Source organism: Sphaerodactylus townsendi, linkage group LG06, assembly GCF_021028975.2.
Source record: "Sphaerodactylus townsendi isolate TG3544 linkage group LG06, MPM_Stown_v2.3, whole genome shotgun sequence".
NCBI lineage: Eukaryota > Metazoa > Chordata > Lepidosauria > Squamata > Sphaerodactylidae > Sphaerodactylus > Sphaerodactylus townsendi.
Window position 1 is genome coordinate 36,196,891 of NC_059430.1, and position 12,441 is coordinate 36,209,331.

Genomic DNA, 12,441 nt, shown 5'->3' on the forward strand with positions numbered 1-12,441 from the left:
AGTCCAAGATTACCAAGCAATCTTAATGGCAGAGCTAACTGCTATACTGCACCTCATCTCATATCCATTTCACACTCCCAGCCAGTATAGTGGGACATCCTTCTTTGATTGTGCCTAAAATTCTAAAGAACACACCTAGATTTTCAGAATGCTGTAACCTTATAGTACCATAAAAAAACAATTTCTCTGGAATATTCCTATTTTTGAAATGTTGCTCTGGTAATCTTCATTTATTGCCCTCACACACACACACACACACACACACACACACACACACACGCACACGCACACGCACACGCACACACACGCACACACACACACGCACACACCCATCCTTCCCTGATGTGTTATGCTTTATCCCCAGGGAAAGAAATGTTTTCCTTGGTGATCACATGCAAAGTCCTAATTACAAAGCAATAGGGTCTTTCAAGGTCTCTTTCTTCAGGAGGAAAGCTGTTAAAAATGTACTGCTCTTTATGACTCATCTACAGACAAACCAGGAGGAAAGCTGTTTTCAATGCCTGGCCATTAAATCCCAATTTGACAATAACATATCTCAGTTTTCCCTCTGTGTGTTCTGTATTTTTCTCTTGTAAATATTTCCATGGCATCTGAACACCAGACAGTCAGCACTTGGTGGAGTTATTCATTGCTTACATAGCTCCAAACTTTGTGCTTTATCTTTTAACTAGCAATAAAGCTCGTTGTGCAAAAAAAAAAATACAACAGGCTCCAGAAAACTCTGCTCTGGTTGTGCTCCATGTCAGCACAAAAATAGCAGCATGGGCAAGAGGCTGCCGTCTCCTTTTCTTTTATAGGGAAGGCGTTCTTTTAGTAACCAGATGGGTCATTTGTGTGGATAAGGTCTACAAAGTTCTTCAAGCCTTTTAATATTTTTAATTGAGTAAGGAAAAGGCAGCAATTCCTACAGACCTACAGAAGCTGCCGGCAGTCTTTTAACGATCACAAGTTTTCCCCTGCATGTGGCCAGAGACACTCTTCTGCATGCCCATGGGCTGCGGGGCGCAGAAGATGAGAAAGTTCCAGGGTTGGAGGCAGGGCGCGGCTTCCAACCCCCGAAGCTCTGGGAGGGTTGCTTATCTTTCCACTTAGCCTTCGCCAGCCTGACAGGAGAGGAATCAAAAAAGCCCCCTCGGGAAGGCGCCCTGCTCTTGGTTGCATCCTCCGTAAGGTGAAGGATATCATAATCATCTCTCCTTTCTTTCTTCCTTCCCTCCTTCTGTTACCAGTGAACCCCCAGAATTTATTAGAAATATATTCTGTTGAACCTGGCCCTTTATATATGTGTGTGTGAGCACTAATAAATGATTTATTAAGGCCTTTAAGTCCTCCACCCCGCCCCCCCCCCCATGAAGCCACACCAAGTCTTTGCCTGGAAGAATGCAATTGTGTAAACCTTTAAAGAAGTAGGCATAGAAATAAGGATATTACTTAAATAACTCCTTTCTTGTCTTTATTTTTGATATATGTACCTTTAGATATGTTGAAGAGTCTTTGGTGTTTCATTGATATTACCCTGCCTGTAATGTTACATTAAGATAGAAAACAGGAAAATAATCAAGTAGAAATGTTGTTTTTTTTACCTTTTATCGTATAAGTTTCTTAGGATTTTAGTAGTTTTATTTTGGTTAATATTAAGGTCACAAGGAAGTAAAATGCAAAGTAAGACAACTCCCTCTTACGATCAGATAAGTTTGTCAACCTCAACAAAAGACCTTTTGGACTCACAAGTGATGGTATTAAGGTGTGCCTTGGCTGTTTGGAGGACGTCACCCTACTTCCCATTGGACTATTGGACTTTCCACTGAAGAGGATCTCAAGACCCATTGGAATATTGAATTTTCCACTTCTAGGATCTCAAGATTCATTGGCAGCCTTTTCTTCTGGGACTTAATCCCATCAGCAAAAACAAAAGACTGTCTTCCTCCTCTTTGTTTCAGATTGTCTGTATTATGTGGCAGGGGACTGCCCCCTTTGTCCTCTGATTGGGTGAAAAACTGTATAAAAGGGCTGCGTTTCGCTCTGTAGACTGGCCTGGAAAAATCTTGAAATCACAATAAAGAACCTCTACTCTGAAGGCAGCCTGCCTCTGCATCCACTCACTGCTGCCAAAGCTGAAATCACTCTGAAATCATTTTCTAGTTACCCCTGGCAGTGGGTAACACTTCCTTCTCCTCAGTTCCTCTTTCCCAGCTGGCCTGGGCTCTGCCCTGTCAGATTCTTCCAGCCCTGTGGCCCCCACCCCTTTTACATTCTATGACACACCTGCGTCTGCGTGGCCCTACCCCTTCTGCTTGTATGCCTGCCCAGCTGCTTAAAAAGTGAGTCATTGCCAACACGCCTTGCCTTTTATATAGATAGCTATGTACAGTACTTTATGCTGACCTATGCCAGCCCTAGCAAGGGGCTTTCAATGCAAGTGAGAAGTTGATGTTTTATTTTATTTATTTATTTATATTTATAATTAGTTTTATATACCGCCCCTCCCCCGAAGGGCTCTGGGCGGTGAACAACACAATAAAACAATAGTTACAATAAAACCCCCATTAAAATGTGGTTTGTCATTGCCCTCCTCTGCAGAGTCTTCATTCAAGGTGTCCCATACAAGTACCTAACCTACTTAGCTTCTAAAATCTGATGGGATATTTTTTATAAAGTGTTTTAACATGTAAAGCTAAGGAAACATTAGTAATGAATGACTATATTCTTATTTCTAAAATCCAGAAAATCAAGAGAAAGGATCAGCTGAGATACAAATAAACAAAATGATGATATGATTCTACTGTCTCCCACCATATTAAAAAAAATACCATTTGAAGGCGATACAAACATGATTACACTGTTAACACTTATGTAAAACACACCATAATGGGTTTCTCCAGTAAAGACCTGTTTTAAATAACACTTTCCTCAGGAATTAGTAATTACCTAAGTGCTTACATTACCATATTAATGTGTAGAAATACTCAGTTAAATGTATTGTCGAAGGCTTAGTTAGTCACAAAACACAGCTTCTTATACACCAGTTTGTTCTAACTGAATGCTGAAGTCCATGAGAGACAATGTTTCTTCCCATTTGAGACTGGGTAATTTGAATACCCTTTATTTAATACTGAATGTAATTGGTTGTATGTCAATTCTGTGTTCTTTGTTGCATTCTTAACATTTTAAGTTGCAAACGTTTCGCGGGTAATTGAGTGTTTTTGCATATTCATATGGTAATATGAACACCTAGGGGATCATTGAAGCCTGAAGGTGTTATCTAAAATGGGATTTTACCTAGAAGCCTGCTGTGTTGTGTTTTGTGTGTTTTTATGTAAGTGTATAATCATGCTTCTATTGTAATTGTTTATTTGTTAAAATTTGAGAGGTAGTTGTGCTTTTGAAGAATTTTATTTTTCCCCTCCTTTCTAATAAATCAGGTTTTTATAGCCTTGGAAATGTTTTTAGAGAAAACTAGAATCTGACTTCTATTCATTACAGCTTCAGTATCAAGAACCGCAAGTGGATCTCTACTCATAAATAACGGCACTAGAATCAACTAGGTCGTAATTGCGACAGGGGGCAGGGCACATGGTGAGCTCCGGAGCAGTGAGCATGCGTGCCCTGGGCCGGCTTGGCGGCCGAGCCACACCCGGCCCGATTGTGCGATGCACCCGAGTTCAAGGGGTAGAGCACGCTCCCTATATATTAGGCAGCATGCGGTTGCTCCTGCCTTCATCGACGCCTGGAGCAAACTAACTCACCCACCCTCCCTCCCTATTTTAAAGGGAAGGGTTTGATGCTCTATTTGAGGCAGCCTTGGCGGTTTGGGCAGAGGAGCGCATCCTTGTGGGGGGGCCAAGCTTGCGTGCCGGACCTCCCTGTGGTTGGGGCCTCCATAAGAGGCTTGGGGTGAGGCGGGCTCATGGCGCATGCCGCGGAGGCCTCTGCAATTCGAGCCCAACACCCTAGCAGTTAGGGGCCACAAAGGCCGGGTGCCCCAGTACCGGTGGCCCAGTACCTCTCTGTCCTCCCCAAAAGGGATTGGGGTTGTTTCTGGGGTCAGCCAGGGGTGCTGACCGGCTGCTAAACGGATGTGCTCCTCTTGCTTGCCCAGCTTCTGCCTTAATAAAAAGGGCTGCAGCCCATTTTAATTCCAAGACGTGTCCTGTGGTTTTTCACCAGATGGAACCTCTGCACATCTGGGTGCAATAAGAGGCATCTTTTAGCTATAGTCCCACATGATACTCTTCTTCCCAAGCTGTTCCTAAGGGTTAAAGGACCCTCAGGAATGGTGTAGAAAAAAGTATTTTTCTTTGGAGGTTTGAACATAGCAAAACTTTTATCTTAATTTTAACTCCCCCCGCCCCACCCCCACCCCCACCTGTCTTGGCACAGAACAGTCAGGAGGGGGCAAATCAACTGAATTATTTCCAGCCTCGCCTCAGTCACCATTTTAGAATTCTAGCAAGTCTAGGAAAATGGGAAGATTAAACTCCAGTTAGGTCTAGGAAGATGGGATGGTCAAATTCCCACCCTCCTCCAGCTAGGTAAGTGATATCTAGCAGCAGTAATGCAGCTAGATGGGCTGGGGGACTTGAGCCTCGGGTACTACTCCCAATGGCCATGTGGGGGCACATTGCACATACCCCACAACTGCACCCTTTCCCTGAACTCTGAAGGAGCACAGTTGAACACAACCAGTGGGACTGACTCTGCCCCCAACCTCCATGTGTAGCTGGGAGTGAGGCCAGCCAGGCTCACCCCCACTCTCAAACTCCAGGTGAAGCTTGGGAGTGGGGAAACCCTTTTTGATGTTGGATTCAGGTGGCCTTGGTCCAGCCTGCAGTTTAAAGCTTGACCCTAGCCTTCCTGAGGCCAGGACTGAACTGAGCCTCTGAGCTCACCGGCTCCACTTTCATAGTTGGCTCCACCCCCAACCTCCATGCTTGCATAAGAGGGAGGGCATTTATGTTAACTCTATCTCCCCACTTGCTGTCCTTCTGCTATATCTGTCACCATGGCTGAAGGTGCCTGGATTTTTCAGGAACAGATTTTCAGAGGTCACAGAAGGCTGCAGGAGAGAGTGGGCAGCAATTTTTTTTTCCACAATCAGAGCTCCAGCCATAGTTCCATGGGTTCAAGGTGATGTTGATTAATAATAACAATGGCTAACATTAAGAAGCTCTATGAATCTCTCCTCTCAACCACAGGAAACAAAATATATTACTAACTCCCCCCAACCTGCCCTCCTCAATTACAATGGATTGCAATGGGAAATGATGTTGGAGAGCTAATGTTCCCAGTTTCCATGGCAGCCTAAATACTTAAAGCAAACTTGGTATGTGGAAGCACCCCATTTGAGCAAGTCAAATCAACCTTTTTTGATTGGCTAGCGTTACACTGTGCTCCACTCTGCTGCGTAGGTCACAGTACCCTAGGTTCTTTTTGAGTTCCTAGTAGAATTAAGACAATTGACTACACAAACTACTGGTTAGATTTATTAACCTAACCAATTTATTATACACAATGGCACAATAGCAATAGTGAATACTCAAAGTGTATACAAACACAGAGGATCACAACACCCACAGGCATCAGTGGTACCTCCTGAAAGCTACAGTGGTCAGCTGTTCAGTGGTCAAGAACACAGTTTGGATCATCTCAGGGACGGCAAACATGAGGCAGATGTCCATCATCATGTCTTGCTTAGCTCCTGCTGGGGTGTTGGGCATAAAAACAAAGCATCCACAAAGAATGCCTAATTGTTCAGGATTGGGAATTTTCTGAGCTCCCATTTATTATTACTCTTTATTATTATTATTTAGCTTATACCCACTGACTCCACCGAAGCAGGCTCTGAGTAGTTGTCAACATTTCCATACAATAAAAACAATAAAACATAAAGGCAATAAAACCATAAAAGTGTCTTGCTGTAAAATTCAGTGCAGCGTGTAAATGTCCATAGTGGAAAATATGAATACTAAGAAAGGAGAGGGAAGGCAAGGGCAGAATGTTCCAGTTTAAAAACAAAACATTGCTATTGCTTTCAAAGAGCTGGACAAAAGCTCAGGAAAGCCATTTTCCTTCAATTAGCTCATCTGGTCACATCAAGGCAAGCTGACTTGAATATGCACATGTGAAGAAAGGGCTTAAGCAAAGTTGAGCAATTCCTAACCACTCTTGGTTTGTCTTTTTTCTGGCCATCTTTCCATGTTACTTCAAGCAGGCCTATCTATTTTGATTATTACTTTCTGGGCAATTGACCATAACATGTCTGCTGCACAATGGGGGCAAATGTCCATTGCAGCAAGATTTCTTGTACGGACATATTTTCTGGGACCCTGCTTTCACTTTCCATCTTGTCAGCAAGTGAGACCACTTTTAACACAACTTTAATTTGCTTCACCGCCAGAACAGGACAGCAAGCACAGCTTTGCCCTGGATCTTCCCTCCACCCACCTATCTAGCTTTACCCTGCCATCCCTGCTCCCCCCTTCATGTTGCCAGTTCCTTCCTGCTTTTCTAAATGCTCATATCAAGATATCGATATCCCAATATAATAATAACAGAGAGGGCTTTTCCAAGAAATAGTACATGCAGGGTCTCTTTTGGGCACTACACCACCTCTCCTGCTCTGATTGGGCCCCTACAGGGTGTTGTGAGAGCGTTCTGGGGCATTCCAGGGGCATGGCAGGGGCACAGGGTGCACGTGTGCTCCTGGCACAGTTCCCCCTCGCTCTGCCCCTGCTGTAACCACTGAGCTTTTCATTGCTTAGGCAAGTGCCAACTTGCTACTGGATCTCTTGAGCCCCTAAATTCTCCTGTCCCCTCATCACATTCAGTAGTACCCTGTTTCCCCGAATATAAGACATCCCCCAAAAATAAGACATAGTAGAGGTTTTGCTGAAGTGCGAAATATAAGGCATCCCTCGAAAGTAAGACATAGCAAAGTTTTTTGTTTGGAAGCATGCCCGACGAACAGAACACAGAAAAATAAGACATCCCCTGAAAATAAGACATAGCACATCTTTGGGAGCAAAAATTAATATAAGACACTGTCTTATATTCAGGGAAACACGGTACCATATTTACCCAAAAGGAACCTTGAACATGATAATTCCACCCCAAAAAAGTTTGTTATACACAAAAAATGGTTTTTGAAAATTTGCTGTACATGTAAATTGTATATGAATATAAGATGACCCACCTTATCTTGTTTGTACCCCAGGGGGTACAACCCTAGTCTTCATTTTTGATTAATATAGTACTACTATATTCCATATAACATGGTCTAAAAAGTGTGTCTGTCACTTTAAATGTGCATGCTGTAATTACAGATATGGTAATTATAGTAGTTGAGTCTGTACAACAACACTCATCCCATTTTGGTCAAACAAACACACAGTCTCATCAACAAGATCAATCTTGTGGGGACAAATGGTGGCTCTGATCATTTAAAGCAGAAGATAACTGAACACAGTGTTGATTGGCTGGCCCTCATGACACCATATAACTGCTTCCTTCCCCAGTGTGTTTTTTTCAAGATTTTGTAACAAGGGGACTCTGAACAAAAAATTAATTGCAATCATCAGAAGCATCAGGGAGGTGCAAAGAGCTGAAGAAGAGAAGGAGGTCAGCATTGGACTTTCAAGCAAGTTGACTTGAGGAGCAAAGGTGGAAGGAAATGGAAATGGTGCCACAGCAGAAAAAAATGCCCTGACTGCTGTTTGTAGATGTCTGTCTTGCTCAGAAAAAAAAAACTCTCACAGACAGGAAGCATATTAGAAGAGAATGGAACAGGAAATTTCTGGAAGCAAGAAAGTAGGGGAAGACTGTTATCCTCATGTCCCGCTTGAGGACTTCTTGAGGGCATCTGGTTCATCACAATGGAATAGTCATGTTAAGCTAGTTGGCTCTTTGGTTTGATCTAACCAGATTTTGAAATTTTTTTGGTAGGTGGGTATGGGGTATACATTTGTTTACCACATCCCAAGCTGCATCTGCTGTCTTGTAGTTAAATGTGTGTGGTAAGTGCTGGCAAGTCACTTCCAATGTATGGTGACATTTTGAATTCATGACCTCCAAACATCCTACTGTTATCAGGCTTGCTCAGGTCTTGCAAACTGTGCGCTGTGGCTTTCTTCATTGAGTCTGTCCGTCCTGTGTTGAGTCTTCCTCTTTTTGCTGCCTTCAATTTTTCCTAGCATTGTTATCTTTCCCACTGAGTCTTGTCTTCACATAATGTGATCAAAGTGTGATAACCTCAGTTTAGTCCTTTAACCTTCTAGGTAGAGTTCAGGGTTGATTTGATTTAGGATCCACTTATTTGTCTTCTTGATGTCAGGGTATTCATAAAACTCTCCTCCAAAACTCCTTTTCAAATGATTTAACTTTCTGCCCATCAGCTTTCTTTGTTGACCAGCTTTCACATCCATACACAGTAATGACAAAATGCTATGATATGAATCATCTTGATCTTGGTTGCCAACAACAGAGCCCTTTGGGGATGGGGTGGTATAAAAATCCAATAAATAAATAAATAAATAAATAAACACGTCCTTACACTTAAGAATCTTTTCTAGCTCCTTCCTGGCTGCTCTTCTCAGCCTCACCGATCACCTTCTGATTTCTTGGTTGTGGTCTCCCATTTGGTTGATGATGGAGTCAAGGAGCAGGAAATGTCGAACAATTTCAATTTCTTCATTGCCCATCTTAAACTTGCATAATTTCCCAGTAGTTATCACTTTTGTCTTCTTGTTGTTCAGCTGCAATCCTGCTTTGGCACATTCTGATTTAACATTCATCAGTAGTTGTTTCAACTCTCCCCTGCTGGAAGCTTTGCAAAAGGATGCCGGGCCCAGTTGCCCAGGGGCACACTGCCACTTTCACCCACAACTGGAGCAAGCCTCAGCCTAGCAGTGGCGGTCCCAACTCCTCACACCATTCCTGGGGGGAGGGGTGAACAGATTAATGTGTCCCCATGTGATTTGTGGGAGTGGCGCCTGGGTCTCAGACCCCCCTCCCCCTCATGATGCCTATGTTCAAGTCCTCACTATTTTCTTCCAGTATATGGTATCACTCTGGCCTACATAGCCCAGGCTCATCCAAAGTGGTTGGATCTCAAGGATTCAGCAAGGTTGACTTCATAAAAAATCCATCTACATCTGTAAGCCTGTACATACATTGTTTTAAATTTTGTGATCCACAGTAAGTCTCAGTTTTTAAAAAAGCAGAATATAAATAAACAAATAAAAATCAATTGGTGTTATTACTAGACTTTGATCTCCATCACCTGTGTTTGGCCCTGAATCCAAAGTTTCTCTGGCCTGCTGTGGTCACTGTCACTTATTTGAGTTTTTCAGAGAACAGTGGAGGCTTGGAAGCTGGCAAAGTACAATGAATGTTGTTTGAATGCTAATTCTCTGTCACTTCTGTCTGCTCAGAGCACACTAATTAATTAGCCTACATTTGTGATAAATGTTTGATTGGGACATTTTTTCTTGCATTGATAGAGGAGATAGTGATTAAACAACTGTAGAAACAATGAATAGAATCATCTAATTTTGCAAACTGTAGACCTTGACTGGGTAGAAAGGTGGTTTATAGTTCAGTTCTAAGGAGAGTTACAGTTTTCTAAGCTTAGAATGGCCAATGTTATACATTTATTTACATATGAATTAATCAATACAATTAATGAATTAATTAATTAATTAATATGTATGAATTAATTAATACAATTAATACATTTACATATGAATTAATTGATACAATTAACCCCTCCTCCCCAGGAATGGTGTGGGGAGTTGGAACCGCCACTGCTAGGCCTGGGCTTGCTGTTGGTGATTCTTCCCTCCTTCCCTCAAAATAGAATCTGTTTTACGTGTTTTGAGTCCCCACAATGTTCCTGTTCTCTCTTAGTTGTCTGAAGTGCACTTTTCATACTGCATTGTTCTCTATTAATTACAGAACTGACAAGACTTTTTTTATTTCAAGAACAGACGTCAACATTAATTTAATTCCTTCACCCTGCAACCATTTCCAAGCACTCTTTCTCTTTGACAATTTTATTATAAAAAGTATTTCTCCCTCTTTGGTCTCTTCCTTTCTGTTGCTGTCTCTGCTCTTTCTAGTTACCATTTACAATGGGCCTTTACCATGTTTTATTTCCAGTAGGTGAACAGGAAGATTGACTTGCAAAATAGAATTTCCTTGGCTTTCAAGAGACAGCTGAGCCATTTCAGGACACACAACATTTGAATGTTAACACCTCTATTATCCAAGCTTTCCTATTTCCATCCCTTTCTTTTTTTACTCACAGTTCTAGTACAGAATAACATCCCTATTCAAAAATCCACCAGAAGTTAGAGAAGCTGACCTATACCAGGGAGAAAGGGAGGTGTACCTCTGCATATGTGACTGTGAAGAAATAGTTCCTTTGAATTTATATCAAAGAAAAAGAGAAAAAAGGGAAACCCTGCTGTGAGCTGGGTAAAGTACAATGTATGAAGGATCTCTCCCTCTTTCTCTGGCAATATGATGTGGAGAAACACTTCTGTTGCCCTTTTTTCTGAGTCCCTTTTTTCTGCTTGTCTTCTATGTATATATTTGTCAGTTAAGCAAATATTGAAAATGCCACGACTCCAGTGTTTGCTCCAGCAAAGGGAACCAACCCAGATAAGCCCAGATCTGGGGCTTCCTCAGGGAAGTAGACAGTAACTAATGGTAATTCCAGTCTCATATTCATATGTGAATGGATCAGATATGTCCACAGGTTTAGTGAGCTTGGTATCTTCCACACAGGTTGTGTCTGTCCTTTGTATTGTTGTAGACTTTCACAGCCTGAGTCAACTGGCTGTTGTGGGTTTTCCAGGCTGCTGCAGTCTAGTAGTTTTTGCTCCTAACATTTCCCCTGCACCTATGGCTGGCATATTCAGAAGATGTCATGGATGTGTTTCTCTCTGTGACATGTCTCTGAAGATGCCAGCCACAGATGCAGGCAGAACATTGGGAGAAAAAACTACTAGACCGCTGCCACACAGACCAGAAAACCCACAACAGCCAGTATCTGCCCTTCATTCAACACCTTTGGAAAGTGGATTTTTCCTCCTTCTCACAGCACTGTGGTACATTCGTGTACCTCTGGTGGTTTCCCTAGCTTTTTTCCGATCCTTCTCAAACCTTCTTTGTTCAAAAGTTGGGGATAGATCTCAGTTAAAGCTTGGGTGGCTGTAGTCTGGATGAGAAAATTAGGATTTCTAGTCCATATGGCACCCATTTTCTGCTTTATAATGGAAGAAAATTCACAATCTAATGTCCTGTATTCTTTTTCCCCCACTATGCTCAGGTAGATGATTCTTTAACCATCCATCCAAATACAATCAAATAACTTCCCAACTTTTCCAAAGACCAGCTGACTGAGGCTAAATCTGTTTATCACCCTTCTACCAGTATGTTCATTATTTAAAACAGAATGAATTAGATATGGCCTGGGGAGGGGGACGGGATGAGACGTTGATTTCATTCAACATTTCTCCAAAGCCAACAAGTTCTTTGTTGTGGTTCCTGCAAAGCAGGTAGTTATCTAATGGGAATATGCAGTTGGAGGCAAAGACTTGTTAAGAAAAGGAGTATAGGAAAGATGTAGGCTGGAGAACATAATTACTGTTCACATGCATACACATTTCAGTTATTCCATGGTTGTCTTGAAGAATATAAGAACAGTTCTCCTGGATCAGACTGATGGTCCATCTGTTGCAGCATTCTGTTCCACACAGGAGCTAGTAGGAAAAAATAAGGCAACACTGATAGCTAGGGGAAAAAAGTACAAGGTATGGACACCAATAGGCAGTACCGGATCTTGGGGGGAAAGGGAGGCAAGTGCTCCAAGTTGTGGGCAGCAGCAGCAGGAGGTGGGAAAGGCTCAACTACACAGAAGAGATGGTTCATTCTGCAACACATGCACCTTCTTTTCACAATTAGGCAGCTAAGAGGTGGGGGAATACCGATGCCCTGTTCCTTGGCAAGGCAGTAGCTACAGCTGTTAGTCAGGCAAGACTATAGCAGCTAAGGGATGGGGAGTCAACTGTTCCTGAGGAAATGTTCAAAGATGTGAAGTTCTATGTAGTGAGAGAGGTATAGCCCGAGTCTCAGAGGGGAGTGGCAGCCTTCAGTATGGCAGAGACTGTCACTGTTAATAGGATGTTTGGGAGGACATTGACTCATAGGGTCACTATGAGTCATAAGGAACTTGACAGCACTTGACACCCACACACACAAAACATCCTATCATTAACAGCCTTGCTCAGGTCTTGCAGATGGAGGACTGTGCCTTCGTTTGTAGAGTCAATCCATCTCATGCTGGTTTTCCCCTTGACCTGTTGCCTTCCATTTTTCCTACCATTATTGTCTTTCACAGTGACTCCTGTCTTCTCATAA